This window comes from Rhinolophus ferrumequinum, chromosome 4 (assembly GCF_004115265.2).
Source record: "Rhinolophus ferrumequinum isolate MPI-CBG mRhiFer1 chromosome 4, mRhiFer1_v1.p, whole genome shotgun sequence".
NCBI classification, from domain to species: domain Eukaryota; kingdom Metazoa; phylum Chordata; class Mammalia; order Chiroptera; family Rhinolophidae; genus Rhinolophus; species Rhinolophus ferrumequinum.
The window spans coordinates 383,932-399,411 of record NC_046287.1 but is presented as its reverse complement, the minus strand read 5'-3'; the positions used below and the strand labels follow the sequence as shown (position 1 = coordinate 399,411).

The 15,480-nt window shown below is 53.0% G+C and overlaps 1 protein-coding gene across 2 annotated transcripts in view; it reads right to left on the bottom strand.

Annotated features, from left to right (window-relative positions):
• The window catches only part of DLGAP2 (DLG associated protein 2), a 452,087-nt gene that overhangs the window by 281,446 nt on the left and 155,161 nt on the right, over positions 1-15,480 (bottom strand). The gene's annotated exons all lie outside the window — the stretch shown is intronic.

Below are 15,480 nucleotides of genomic sequence, written 5' to 3'. Positions count from 1 at the left end.
ATCACTCCCCTGTGGTCTCAGTGTGTGACGTAGATCTCCACCAACAAGGAAGGAGATAGTGACAGATGACAAGGAAAGAAACTCAGTACGATGGCAACATTTCAAAATGTTGTGCAGAAGTGAGCATGTGTCCTGTGTGGGCACGTGAGGCTCTCCACGCAAATGAGCAGGCTGGCTGCGTGGTGGGCCACCGGTGGGTCCCTTTACTTGTGATTTTCCCTATTAGTTATGTTTTTAGTAATTAGCTTGTGATCACACTCAAGAGAAGGAATGAGGCAACTTCCATTAAAAACAAAGCTTTCCGTGCCCTCGCCCAGCACCCCGGCCGCCAGAGACGGGGCGTCTGTAGGGTTTTCACAGCGTGCCCGAGCGCCAGTCCTCAGAGCTTCGCCTCCTGGGTAGACGAGCTCAGGGGGCCTCAGGTCAGCGTCCGAGTGGATGGTATCCGGGGGGTGAGGGGTCTGGGTCTTGGGGAGCCAGAAGGAGATGCGTGGGGTCGAAGGCAAAGTAGCATAGTTTGTTCACAGGCCTCCTGGGATACAGCCAGGGATTTTCACTGTTGCACACAGCTGGACGTTCTCGGGTTATAACCTGTAACTGGCAGCAGCCTCACAACTCACAGCACCCTGTTTCTCAGCAGCCCACCACAGCCACCTTTGGGCATAGGCCCCAAGGCTCACTGCTGGTCAGTCGGCAAAACACACAGGACAGTCCATGGTCTCTGTCTCTGTCTCTGCCTCAGTCTCTGTCTCTGTCTCTGTCTCCACCTCGTCCTCGGCCTCTGTCTCTGCGCCAGCCTGCTCTCTGTCCCCGTCCCCTAACATGCTGGTCCTTTATACCCCACCAAGACAAGGCGGCACATAGCCAAAGGCTCTGACATAAGGGCACACAAACAATGTCGTCAGGATGGACGGCACTTGCACAACCTTCTACTTGGACTGGTGGGCCCTGCCGGTCAGGGTCACCAGCTGCCGGGGGGACGCCTACTTCACTCTATTCTCCCCACAGTGGGCCTGCTAGCTCGTGGGTCCCTGTGGTATTCCCAAAGATGACGTTTACAAGGCCAGGAGCAAAAAAAAAAACTGGTCACAGAGTCCGAGCGGCTGTGGCTCCGTCTGCTGACGCTTCTCGGGCTCTCAGCCCTCAGCATCCTGCTGCCACCCCAGCTGTGGCCTCAGGGCCGAGCGAAGCCTGGTCAGCTCGAGTCCTGGAAGCGGAAATCAATGTGCCTGCTAATGGAGCGGGGACTTACTCTTCTTTAGATAAGTGCCGCCCCCTGGAATGACTGATTCTAAACTACAATCATAGAAATGATAGAAAATGATCTCCACAAGGCTATGTGCAGACGTTCACACAACATCCCATTGACGAGAGCCCTCGATGAAGAATGGCTTTCCCTACATTTGGCTTCTGTACAAAAACACATCAGTGCAAAAAGCTACAAACACACAAGTCCCAGCTCCCTGGTGGCTCAGGGACATTTAACCGGAGCTGGGCTCCTACGTCCAGGAGCAGAGGCCCAGCCCGGCCACCCCGGGACACAGACGGCCCTTCCTCCAGGCAGACGCTGGCCACCCTCTCAGGCCTGAGTTGCCACAGTGCCGCTGGCTGAAGTGGAGGCCCCACTCCTCCCTCCCGGCAGCCGTCGGGCGCAGGCCCCGCTGGCCCACAAGAGGCCGCCTGCGCCCCACCCACCCCTGCAGGCTGCAGCCTCCTGTGCCCCTCAGTCACATCCTTTCCCACCGAGACCTCCACCTGCTCAGAGCCTCGCTGTCCCCCTCCTGAAGGGAGGGACCCTGTCACCCCCAGCGTCAGCGCCCAGGGTCCAGTAGGCCACCGGCTGAGGCACTGGTGCACTTTCTGGGAAGAACTGACTCATGCTTTCACATATGGTGGCTTTGTTTATTGCACTTGGCTCCACGGATGCTGCATTCTTACCAAGTGAAGGTCTGTGGGATCCCTGCGTCCAGCACGGCTGTCGGCGCCGTTTTTCCAATAGTATCTGCTCACTTCCTGTCTGTGTGTCACATTCTGGTAATTCGCACACTACTTCAGACTTTGTCTTTGTTGTTCTAGTTGTCACGGAGATCTGTGATCAGTGCTCTTCGATGTTACCATTGTCACTGTTTTGCGGTGCCAGGAATGTGCCCAGAGAAGACGGTAACCCTAACTGATAAATGTGTGTGTCGCGACTGCTCCACCGGCCGGCCGTTCCCCGTCTCTCCCTGTCCTCAGCCTCCCTGTTCCCTGAGACACAGCAACGTTGGAATGAAGCCAGTGAATAACCCCATAATGGCCTCCAAGTGTTCACGTGAAAGGAAGAGTTGCACGTCTCTCACTTTAATCAAAAGCTAAAAATGACTGAGCTCAGTGTTGTGTCAGTCAAGGTGTGAGTGTAAAGGGAAAGTTCTTGAAGGAAAAAACAGAGATACTGCAGTGAGCACACGGGTGAGAAGAGAAACAGGCTTCCAGCTGACATGGAGGTTTTAGAGGCTGGATGGAAGCTCCAACCAGCCACCACGTTCCCTTAGCCAAAGCCTCATCCACAGCAAAGCCCAAACTCGCTTCAGTTCCATGAAGGCTGAGGTGAGGACGCTGCAGAAGAAAAGTCTGCAGCTGGCAGAGGTTGGCTCATCAGGCTTAAGGAGAGAGGCCGTGTCCATGACATCAACGTGCCAGATGAAGCACCACGCCATCCAGAAGGCCAAGTGAGAGGATTCAGGAAGGTGGTTGCACTAAACCACAGGTTTCCAGTGCAGACACACAGCCCTATATCGGAAGAAGGAGCCGTCTGGGACTTGCACAGCCGGAGAGGAGAGTCCGTGCTGGGGCTCCAAGCTTCAGAGGACAGGCCGACGCTCCTGCGCGGGGCTCACGCGGCGGGTGACGTTAGGTTGACGCCGGTGCTCGCTGACTGTTCTGAGAGTCCCAGGGCCCTGAGGAATGATCTAAATGGACTCTGCCTGTGCCCTGTAAATAGAACAACAAGGCCCGGATGACACAGCTGTTTACAACAGTGCTCACTGACTGTTTTAAGCCCACTGTGAAGCCCTCTGCTCAGAGGAAAGATTCCTTCCCGACTGCGACTGCTCAGTGACGATGCACCTGGTCCCACGAGCTCTGGGGAGGCCCACAACGAGGCGAGTGTTGTGTCACACCCGCTAACACAGCGTCGTCCTGCAGCCCATGGGCCAAGGAGGCATTTCTATTTTCAGGTCTTATCACTTCAGAGAGACGTTCCATGAGGCCACAGCTGCCGTAGACAGTGATTCCCCTGAAGCATCTGGGCAAAGTCAGTTGAGAACCTTCTGGAAAGGACTCACCATTCTAGGTGCCATTAAGCACATCTGTGATTCATAAGAAGAGGTCAGAATATCAACCTTACAGGAGTTTGGAAGAAGCTGATTCCATCCCTCATGGTGGCTTTGAGGGGTTCACAACTCCAGTGGAGGAAGTCATTGCAGACGTGGTGGAAACAGCAGGAGAAGAACTGGAAGGGGGCCTGACGGGGACTGAACTGCTGCCATCTCATGAGAAAATCTGGACGGAGGAGGAGCTGCTTCTCACGGATGAGCAAAGAGAGATTCGTTCTTGAGATGGAACCTGCTCCTGGTGAAGCTGCTGTGGAGGTTGTTGAAATGACAACAAAGGATTGAGAACATTACATCAACTCAGCTGATGAAGCAGCGGCGGGGTCTGACGGGACTGACTCCAGTTTCGACGGAAGCTCTGCTGTTGTAAAATGCTGTCAAACGGCGTCCCCTGCCCCAGAGAAATCGGTGGTGAAGGACGAGTCCATCGACGTGGGAAACTTCATCACGGTCTTAGCAGTCAGCAGCCATCAGAAAGAGGCCGACCCTCCTCCACTGAGCAGACAGGACTCCCCGAAGGCTCAGAGGGCGGTCAGCAGTTTTCAGCAAAAAAGTCTTCTAAGCTAAGGCCTGCACATTTTTTCCTTAGCCGCCATGCTATCGCACACTTATACGCTACAGTACAGTGTAAACATCACTATTAAATGTACTGGGGAACCAAACACATCGTGTGACTCGACTTTCTGTGACATTTCCTTCATCGCAGTGTATCTGGACCAAACCCCAGTATCGCACACACGTGTCGGAGGTTTGGTATTAACGGTGCGATCAGTGAGACCCACGTGTAATGGGCTGGAGACCATGGAGTTTAAACAGATATTTAAGTTCTTACTGACTCTAGACAGGCTTCCATGAAACAGAAACGTCGCTTTATTTTACAAAGTAAGAGACTTTCACCAGGAGTTAAAACCGTGCCTGGAAGCCTGCGAGAGGCCCGAGGGCTGTGTTTGCGTTTCCCCGGGAGCTCACTCACGTGTGAGCCACCCAGACGCATGAGTCACTTTCTGTACTAGGAAAAAATTCATCGCGGTGCAAGAATGGGCTTTATGTTTCTCCTTAAGGTACATTCACAGTTCTCATTTCAAACTCTGGCACTTAATGTAACTGCTGAGTCACACTGGTGTTTACACAAGAAATTAATACTCTTAAATTCTCTTTTTAATGATCTACTTTAGAAATGTGCACCCTAACAAAAGACTAACAAATATCACATAAATTCTGATGCTAACAATTCATGGTGTCAGTAAAATTATGAGGAGAACAGCCATTTCTATACTCACACTTAAAATATTTATAGACCATTAACAGATGTGTACTTTACGGAATGAATGATCTCAATTCAAAACTCTCAGAGTATAAATTTGGGTAATGAAGTCAATACGAACGTAAACCTCCTAAAATAGCTTAAGTTTGACTTAAAAGGTCTCCATAACATCTGGTATTTCCACAGGCCAAGCAGAGCAGGACCAAAGCTGAGGAGGGTGGCTCTGTCCCCAGGAGGGGGACACTGTCTGCTGGTGGCCCTCACGGGGGCATCAGAAGACATGGCTGTGAGAAGATGGTTTCTGCCCTGCTGGAGAACAGATATCCGTGTCACCCACTGTCCCCTATGTAAGGCCCTACGTGGAAAAGGCCCTTTAAAATTCAACCACTCCTCTCCAACAGTGACTTCTTTTGAGAAAGAAAGAATTTTGTAATTGACCACATTTCTTGTTGCCTTCACTAATCGTAAACCGGCAGCTAAATCTCATATCTCAGTAGTTAATTGTGGTTGGTACATATTTCTTCCTTTTTTTAATGAATCGTGACCTATAATTTAATATTTCAATATAATTTAGTTTAAGTCCATAGCAGATCCCTTGAAAAAGAAATTTTATTAAATATTTTTAAATGAATAAGATTAGGGAATAACATCCCAATTCTACCCTACCGTCATTTTCAATGGTTTCAGAAATAACCAATCTTAATTCTACTTTTCCCAAGTTAAATTAGTCACCACTGGTTATCTCCCTGAAGTGGTGTTTTTGTCCCGACCAGATTTTTTAATCCAGGTAAAATGTTACAAAAAGGAAAGCGTGTGCACTCTTCCGGCATGGTGACTGCCTCTGGTTACCCAGCAATCCTCAAACAAGCCATGTTAATCGTTTTCCAGGAGACCATGGATGGAGACAGATTGGCACAGCTTGGGGCCCCACCGTGCCGAGCCCCACATTTGCCAAATGTTGATTCTTTGGCAAGTGTGTTCTGGAGGCATGTGCTTCTCCCTCTGAGTGTAATTGTCCGTGAGCATGTCGTTAATCGGCCTGCAGGAGCCCCCAGGTCCCTCAGCGGAGACGCAGTGTTTTCTCCACTGGTCTCCCAGACTGGCTGCTCCCAGCCTTATCAGACCCAGATAAGAGCATTACCCCCCTCCAAAAAAAAGACATTTTAAAAAAATAAATAGACTGTAAAATGTAAAGACAAAAAAGTCTGAAATAAGTATTTTTCTTGCTTTGGCAAAAAGCCCATGAAACTGTTTTTGCATTATGAGCACAACACACTTCAAGCATGGTTTTCAATCTACTACGTGAGTTCTGTCTCCAAGGACTGAAATGAAAGTAACAGAAACATGTTTATGCAAAGTGCCCCCGACCCCAGTGCCGGTGACAGGCACCCTGTGCTGCAGGCACCGGCCTCTCCCAGCCGAGGGACGGGACGTTACGAGCGTCCACCACGCGCCTGACTGCAAGCTTGGCACCTGCTGCAAAACAAAGCTGCCGAAAGCTTAAATGTGGACGTCCACTGGCACTGCTCCCAGGCCGGCCCCACACGAGAAGGGACGTCCCATTACCTTCCTTTTTTTGGGGCCCCCTCTTCTGACTCTATGTGCAGGTTCGTGGACATTTTCCTGTCCTCCCGATTAGGGCTGAAAGGACCAGGGAAAGAGCGGCCGTAGTCGTGGAGCCCACTCACTGCTGCAGAGAGCAGGACGATGGCGCAGGTGCATGGCCGTCTTTCGCTCTACGCTGTGGATGGGGTGACATTCAGAACGTGTAACAGTGTCTGCAGTTTTGCAAAGATCCAGCTACAGGGGCCACCTACACACAGAAAGGCCCGATACACCAGAATGAACGAACAGAACAGAGCCGGTGAGAGAAGAAACACTACTGATAATTTTTTCTTAAAATATTCTTTATTTACTCGGGTATTAATCAGAAATGAAGTAATGCAAGTAGCAATGGCTAAGAATGATCAGTGAGCTTTCACTATGCGAGGGATTAACATTTTAGAAATACCTACAACCCTATGAGGCAGATGTTCTGTCACTATCATTGTTATTATTGTTATTTCAGGGACTGGCAAACATTAAGAAATGCAGCAGGTTTGGACTTATTATTCCAATTGTAGAGTAAAGTGGACCAATATATCAGTGCAAATTTAATTAGGTTTTGTAATCATCTCCTAAATAAAGCCTCATTTTAAATTTTAATATGTGAAACATAACACCTGCGTGAGCAAACGAAGTAATATACATATAATCTCATATTGTGAAACTGTCAAGATATCCACGTCTTCTCCATTTTCACAAGCCTCTGGATCTCAGTATTTAGAATTCCAGACAACATATTACTCCCTTAGTGCCATATTTTACACACTAAATTTCCAACACAGTAAGGTAAGCGGGACAACTCTTCAGAGTGCTATGAGTGGACGTGACCAGGAATGAACTCCGAGTTAGACCGGTTTTAAACATCAGCACGTGACAACATCAGCAGTGGCTGCCAAGTGGCCCGGAGAAGGTCCCAGTGCTGGGGAGCGGCAGGGGTGCTCAGGGCCCGCACGGGACAAGGGGAGCGGGCTCAGCACCTCGGACAGCCTGCTGGGCAGGAGCCTGTCCTGCGCTCTTCTTGCAACAGGAACCAGGGTTCCTTCGGGAACCCTGCCCTCGCACTGCCGTGAGCACAGAGCCCCAAGGGCACATGGCGAAGTGAAGCACGCGTCGCCATCTTCACAAAACTCGTCCCTCACAAGAGCGGACGTGGGAGGTGGCCACGCCAGCGCCAGAGCTGGCACGTGAGGGAAGAGCCAGCCTAGGAGAAAGGGGCACCGGCCTCTCCCAGCCGAGGGACATTCCGAGTGTCCACCGCGCGCCTGATGGCAAGCTCGGCACCTGCTGCAAAACAAAGCTGCCAAAAGCTGTAACGTGTACATCCACTCGCACAGTGGGCAGTGCAGAAGCAGGTTCACGCCCAGGGCACTCACCGCACACGCACATACAAAGGGCATGTGGTCAGGCCCCCATGGACCATCTGCAGAATCAGAACGGAAACAATCCTACAGTAACAACAATCTGGTAACAATGAAGCTGACCATGTACCACAGGGTTTGAGATAACGCAGGTTCTAGCACTTACTGAACCGTCACTTAGCCGCCCCCTGCTCCCCGCCCCTCATGACGCCGCCATGCGATTCCCAAATGCCTTCCCTTGTCTGTCAGCTTGAAGTGACTCTGTCAGTTCTGGAAGGAAAATGCCAGCTGCCCAGAGTCCATCCAAAGGCCGCCCCTCTTCAAAACGGCCACCAGTCTCAGACCCCCATTAAAATGACCGCACGCCCAGGCCCTGCTGCAGTGTGTTCACAGCTTTCCACGGAGTTTCCCCTCGTGCCACACGTTCCTGTGTCTGGGTCTGTGTCTACCTTCCCAGGTGGATTAGAACCCCATTCAGGGCACGAGTCACATCTGAATGGCCTATGTCTCCAGCACCTATGGCTCAGAGTCAGGAAACGTTCCTAAGACGCCTGCGCAACTATCAGGACTCACACCCTCCGGGGAGCCTCACTGTACCAACAAAACAGCCAGCAACAGAGCAAGGCAGCAGGTGAGTCCTTAGTACAGTAACTACCAGTCACTCCTGCAAACCTGAGCTTCAATTTTCTGAAATAATTTCAACAAAATAGTCCAGCAGAAATTAAAGCACTACCATGTCTTTAAAATATGTAATATACATTGTATATTTACTTACATATATTTATATTAAAATAGTGCTTAAGAAAATGAAAAGACAAGTCATGGACTGAGAAAAAAATATTTGCAAACACCTGTCTGACAAAGGGCTGGTATCCAAAGAATTCTTAAAATCATCAATAAACAGCCCAATTTAAAAACGTGCAAAAGACCTGAACAGACACCTCGTCAACAAATGTATACAGGTGGCAAATAAGCATATAAAATAACACCAACATCATCCATACAGCTACTTTGAAAGACATCTTACAAAGCTCAACATATTCTTACAGTGAGACCCAGCAGTGACACTGCTTGGTGTTCACCCAAATGAGCTGAAAGCTGATGTCCACACAGACCTGCACACGACGTTTACAGCAGCTTTATTTTAACTGCCCAAGTTTGGGAGCAACTGAGGTGTCCTTCAGTGGGTGACGGATAAATAAACTGTGGTCCATCCCAGCCATGAAAAGCCATGGAGGAAGCTGAAATGCATATGGCTGAGTGACAGAAGCCAGTCTGCACACTGTGTGATCCCAATGACACGACATTCTGGGAAAGGCACAACTGTGGGGACAGGAAAACCACTGGTGGCTTCCAGCGGCTGGCTGGGGGGTGAATGAGGGAGTGCAGGGGGTCTGCCCTGCATGATACTTAATTCTGGATACACGGCATTGCGTTTGCACAAACCCACAGAATGCACCACACAGAGTGAACCTGATGCAAACGTGGACTTCACCAGTGACGGGTATCACTCTTGGCACATCCACGGTAACCCACGTGCCACAATGTGCAAGACGTTACACAGGGGAAACTGCATGGGCTCGGCTAGATGAAAACTCTACTTGCTGCCCCACCTTTCTAAAGACCCGAAACTTCTCTTAAAGTCTATTGTTCAATAAAAAATAGTGCTAGGTGCTGCTCTTACTACCTGAGTAACATATTCTAGATGAGCAGGTGCTTCGGACAAGAGAAAGCCCTCTGGCACTGCGGCAGCGCGTGGGGGATCTGGGAGGGTGGGGCCAACACCACTGCCATTGCGAGGAGACACGTGGGCGGAGGGGACACCGTGAGGACGCGCGGCCGGCCCCTCACGTGCAGCTCACCCTGCAGAGCGGCAGCAGCCCAGCGAGCACTGTGATGACACCCCCTGGACTCGGGTGGGAGCCCAGCTGGAGCCCTGGGCGAGGTCGGCCAACCCCTCCCTGCAGAGGAGGGCAGTGCAGATGGATCAAGCTGTGTCCGGGTGTGGGAAGGCTGCTTCTGTACAAACTGCAGACCCCCCAGCGCAGGGAACCGTGAGCGAGCACAGGCGGCTGTGAGGGCGCAGGCCGAGGCCTGAGCGCTTGTCCAGCGCTGTGACCGTAAGCAAGGACGTAAGCAGGGGCTGTACGGAACGTGGGCACACTGACCGGCCACAGTACCCATCTCAGTGAGTCAGAATCCAGACACTGATTCACTTCGAAAGCTAAGGAGGCCCTAACGGCACCACCGTCACCCTGCTCCCAAATCACAAAGCTGCGTCCCAAAGCCAGGTGTTAGTAAGTGTCCCCCCAAATTCATAGGTTGGAGTCCTAACCCCTAGGACCTCAGAATGGGCCCTTATTTGGAGACAGGTGGTTACAGAGGTAACCGGTAAGGATGAGATAATACTTTGGGGCGGGGGCTGATCGTACGTGCCTGGCGTCCTCAGGAGGACGGACGTCTCCACACAGGCCTGCACAGGGACAAGGGCCTGTGACGATGCTGACGGAGCAGGGACGGGGTGGTGCTGCCACACGCCCACCTGTGTGGCCTGTGCCCCTGGACGCCCAAGATCCTGGAGGCTGAGCCCCGCCTGTGCACACACACGGACGGTAACGATGGAAGCTCCTGGCAGCCAGAGGGAGGGGTGTCAGCAGGGCGGCAACCCTGGACAGTGAAAGCAGCCAGCGGGCGGATTCCGGTCGCGAGGACAGCCGTACTTATTCCTCTCACTTGCCAGGAGACCGTGACAGGTGGACCCACGTCAGCTGGGTTCCTCCCTCAAAAGGCAGTTCTGCAACCGGCAACAGCTCAGGCTGGAGAACCCCACAAATACCACCCCTCGCTACTTTCTGCTCGGCAGCGGGGCTGCAGGCTGTGGTCAAGCAGTGCATGTGGGCCAGCCAGAGGCCCCACAGAAACATGGCAGTGGCACGCCCCCAAGGGACATCCTGACACAGAATTTCCTCCGTGACATGCCATTTGCTAACGTGTCTGTTCTGACTTTGAACATCAGTTGAATCTGAAAAGGGCCCAGCAGGTCCCGGGGCCCGGGAGTGAGGGACCCTTGGTCCCCACTGACCCTTCACAGCACGTTTTGGAGCTGCTGGGGGGCTTCCCTGCGTGGAAAACTCAGGTCCTTCTTTGGAGGGACACATCTAATCATTGATCCCAAATCTTAGTTGAAGGGGAAGGAAGTCTTAAAGGCTAACTTTTCCCTCATTTTCTGTGAATGGAGAAAAATTTTTTAAAAATCCAAAAGCTGCACCTTTTATCCTGGGCTTCTGTTCCAAATATTGGACAGATCAAAAATCCCAACTGTCACTTGTGACACATTTGACAGTGTATGTGGGTGCCCAGTAGATTTCTGGGTGGTGTGCTGATGGGTGGACGGCAGAGGGTAGGTCACTCCTGAAACTGTGACGTGAGGGCCACACACCCTCCTCACCACAGAATCCCCTGGCCCCGCGGGGCCGACCCAGTCCTGGCGGTCAGCTTCAGGGCCAGCGTCCTCCTGAGGACCTCTGCTTCAAGGAGGTGTGCAGGGTCCCTTTTCCTCAGTAATAGACGGCCAGGCAAGAAGGAGAGAAAATGCAGTCTCGTGGAGGAGTCCAGAAGCCCCCTGCATTGGTCGTCTCCCCAGAGCTAGGAAACTGCCACCCCCACATGGGCCTAGGCAAGCCCGGGGAGGGCTGGGCACCCAGCGGAGCATGACGATGGGATGGGGATCAGAGCCTTTCGTCTGGGGAGAATCCTGGCACACGCACAGGATCAGAAAGGCAATTCCCGAAGCACAAGCAGGAAAGCTGAACTCTGATGTGAAACCCCGTGCCCCTCCCCCCACGACACGGGACGTGACAGGCGATGGGTCTGGTAGGCGGTCAGGGGGGCTCAGCCCCACGTCCTCCTACTGACCTGTCCGCGGAGACCAAAGCCCTGCACACAGGACATCTCAGGCCGGCGCCTGGCGCTCGTAGTGCAGCGACTGGGGACTGGTCACCGCAGTACTGGTCACACTTCCAGTATTATACCAGCACGCCGCGTGTAACAACGTCCATCACATGTCGCCGCGTGTAACAACGTCCATCACATGTCGCCACGTGTAACATAATGTCCATCACATGTCACCACGTGTAACATAATGTCCATCACATGTCACCACGTGTAACATAATGTCCATCACACGTCGCCACGTGTAACAATGTCCATCACATGTCACCACGTGTGAATGTCCACACCATGTCACGACACGTGAACAGCACTGCTCTAAACAGAGAACAGTAATGAGGAGAGGACCCCGATATGTAGACCCCATCGCTCTCCCTAGGAACCAGCGAGTCAAAACGACGCGAATTCAAGTGCACAGCTTGCTTTGCCGTCTGTTTCCACATCATTCTACACGGTTGGCCTTGCCAGCTGAGAGGAGAGTGAGGGTCAGGGTGTGGGGGTCCCTCTGTCCGCCCAGCTCGGAGCCACACGCATCTCTCGTCCCCAAGCCTGCAGCTTTAAGCTCTGAGCTTAAAGAAGACGCTGCCTTAGCAAACACCACGTGGGACCAGTCACGCCCCCCCCAGACACTCGTCTAGCCTACACCAGTCCTTCTAGCAATGAGAAACGCTGTCACAAGCTCAGCTGCAGCAAATGTGTGTGTCCCCAGCGGGGAGCAGCACCACTGGCACCGTGTGGCAGGGCATTTTTAATGGTTTTTTTGTCACCTGAACTTCGTTTCCATAGGCACCTCCTTGCATTCCTTTCCAGGTCTAGACCAAGCAAAGGCAGGGGCAGCCAGGTGCCTGCACGTGGCCAAGCGGGGGCTGCACCGCCCGGCTCCTTCCTCTCCAGCACTGCCTGCAAAGGTGAGGCCTGAGAGCCCGGGAACACTGCAGGACCAGCACTTCTGGGGAGGAGCCTGTCCCCCCGCACGGCCGTGCTCTCTGAGCTGTCCCCTCTTCTGTTCTGTCTCCCAGGCTGGCTTTCCTCCCCCCCTCGACCACCACTGCTTCCTCGATAACAGGAAAAGATCAGCACCGAGCCAGAGACTGACTACTGTCCCGCGATCAAGCCTCAGGCCACACAACCATGAGCCTTGGTTTCCTCACCTGCAAACGGGCGTGGGAGCACGTCAGGGCTGCAGAGCTCTGTCCACCAAGGCCATGGTGGGCCGTGCGGCCGTCTCCGCCCACGGAGCGCCTGGCCTCCGAGCTCGAGCTCGGGCGGCACCTTCCACCACCCACAGCTCCTGCCTGCGACAGCTCCAGAACCCCATTACCAGCAAACCCCAGCCTGACGGGGCCATGGGATTCTGAGGCTGAAGGCTCAGGAGGCGTCCACGCCCCAGTGCTCTCGTCTCCATCGATGCAGGACTGGAAGGAAGTGGGGAGGCTGTGGGCCTGACCTGCAGACAGAGGACACGTGGACGCCTAGAAACTCCCTGGCAGAGGCCAGGTCAGACCCATGCACCTGCCCGAGCTGTGCCAGGCGGGAGAGGAAGAAAACCAAAGGACCCATCCCAGCCACCACCAAAATTCACAAAAAATACTCTGAGCTGTGAGACAAATGACTGAAAAGGAAAGCTCCTGCCTACGTATGTTGTTGGCAACCCCACTGAACATGGTGCATTTTAACAAGCAAGCGTGCACACACGCTCTAAACCGGAACACTGTGGCTTTCTCCTGGTGCTGGGCATACGAAACACACTAATTCTACTATCAGTTATTATCTTGAAATAGCCACGAACAAAACAATGACCCAGTGATCAAATTTCTGGCAGCCACTGTGTCTGTGAGAACAGCTCACAAGTTGGTTTGAGACACAGCCTCAGAGATACCAGTTTATGAGCAGAGACGCCTGGAGACGGATGACTCTGGGCTGTAACTGGAGAGGGACGAAGGCAGGCCCCGTGAGCGTGCGCAGAAACCCCCTGGCACACTGGGCTAGAAACACACGCTTTTGGAGGTTCTGGTTTTGTCCCGAGACCCACACACTAAAAAGCTGCACTGCACGGCGCCCTGACACTCCTTCCGAGCCCCCGCACGCGCACAGTGCTCTCCCGGGGCTCAGCCTCCATGGAGCCGCGAATGGATGCTCACAGGGAGGTGTGTGATGGGGCGGGTGTGTGCTGTGCGTGTGTGTGCATGTGTGTGGGGGTGGTGTATGTACACGTGTGTGCATGTGTGTGACGGGACAGGTATGGTGTGTGCACCTGCCTGTGTGTGTGTGTGTGTGTGTGTGTGTGTGTGTGAGACGGGACGGGGCAGGGTGGTCCTCTCATTGTCCCGAGTGAGCATCAGTGCAGCACACAGGGGGCCGACGGGAGAGACAGTGCTCTGCCCGCCCGTCACACACCGTTAGCAGGGCTCAGTTTTCTGTGTCTGCATGCGGACAGTCCCCACTTGACCTGTGCTGACACCGTCTTTTCTAGAGAATGTCACTCTAATCCACTCATATACAGACTCGCTCATTTCCGGAAAAGAAAGCTAAGCTATCAAGTCAAACAGTGTTTGAGTAGAAGTGACAGTGCTTTAGAAGACGCTGCTGTGACGCTGTCTGTGCCGGTTTCAGAGGATGGCAGTGGAGCCGAACCTCAGACGGCTCTGGTCTGAGTGGGAAGGAGGTGGGGCCTGCCACGCTGACAACCGCCGCCGGTTCTGGTTTCCCAATCTGAACACCGTGACTATACATCACTTATTTTCAGGTTGTTCACTTTTGTTTTAGCCGTAAATAAAGCGAACTGACTTGGTTAAAAATATGCAACATTCATTGACTGCAAATACTTATTGAGTAAGGGCTGCAGATTGAGGGCAAGAATGACAGCCAGTCAGAGAAGCCCTTGCTGCTGGGTGGGCTCTGCCGGTCCCCACGACCCCAGACCCGTCACGCATGCAGTGACTCTGGAGGAAACTGCCGTGCCCCGAATCCCAGGCACGTCTGGGGGAAGGTCTCATGTGTAGCTGGCACTGTGATGAGGGTCCTGGACAGGTACCTGCTGGTCAGTAAAACTGATTCAAAGGCGAGACGTGCCACAGACTACATGGGGACACACCTGCGCTCCGGGGACAAAATTATGAATGAAATCATCAACGTTCACCTAAATACGGACAAACCAACAGCATGTTCTTCCTGGACCTGCCCAGGTCTGCACAGAGTACAACATGCACGTATAAGGCGTTTTGCTCATTTACAAGAGGAACTTTTAAAACCAGTAATTCCTGAGACCCCTGAGTTAATGACAAAGCCCATTCGGGCTTTCTTTTTCATTAGAAAGGGACAAGCGGCGATTTAGAGAGGAGCATGTTTTTGCAGAAGGTAAAGCAAAGAGAAAATGTCAGCCGAGCGAGGCAAGCAGCAAGAGAAGCGCCTCACAACACCTCTCTTTTCAGCTCAGCAGCCAGGCACTTGCTTCAAAGTCCCCAGCTGACAAAGCCCCGAGGGCTGAGCCACCACCCAGGGGCTGCGGGGACCCTCATCAAAGCCGGTGAGCTCTGAAGCAGGCTTCATCCCAACCCTGGCAATCGCCACTGCACTTCAAACACTGTCACCTCTGACAAGCAGAGGACAGCTACTCGGTCAGAGCTAAGTGCTGGAGTCCCCTGCTTTTGAAGAGGTTTTGCGGGTTTCATGGCATAAGAACAGGGCAGCACTCCCCAGCAGCTCCAGCACCTCTGTGCCGGTCTTTCATCCCATCTCACGCAGCGCCTGGCAGCCCTAGGAGACACGGCTCTGGCCGCACGCGTTCCACTACAAAGGAGGCTGCCCGCCCAGGCCCCGCTTCTCCGGAGAACACAGGCTCTGACCAGACGTCCTGGAGAGGCGGCTGCTGCCAGCTGCTGCATCTGTGTGTGGCCGCCCGAGAGGAGCCCGGGCGCACGTTCCCAACTGCCCG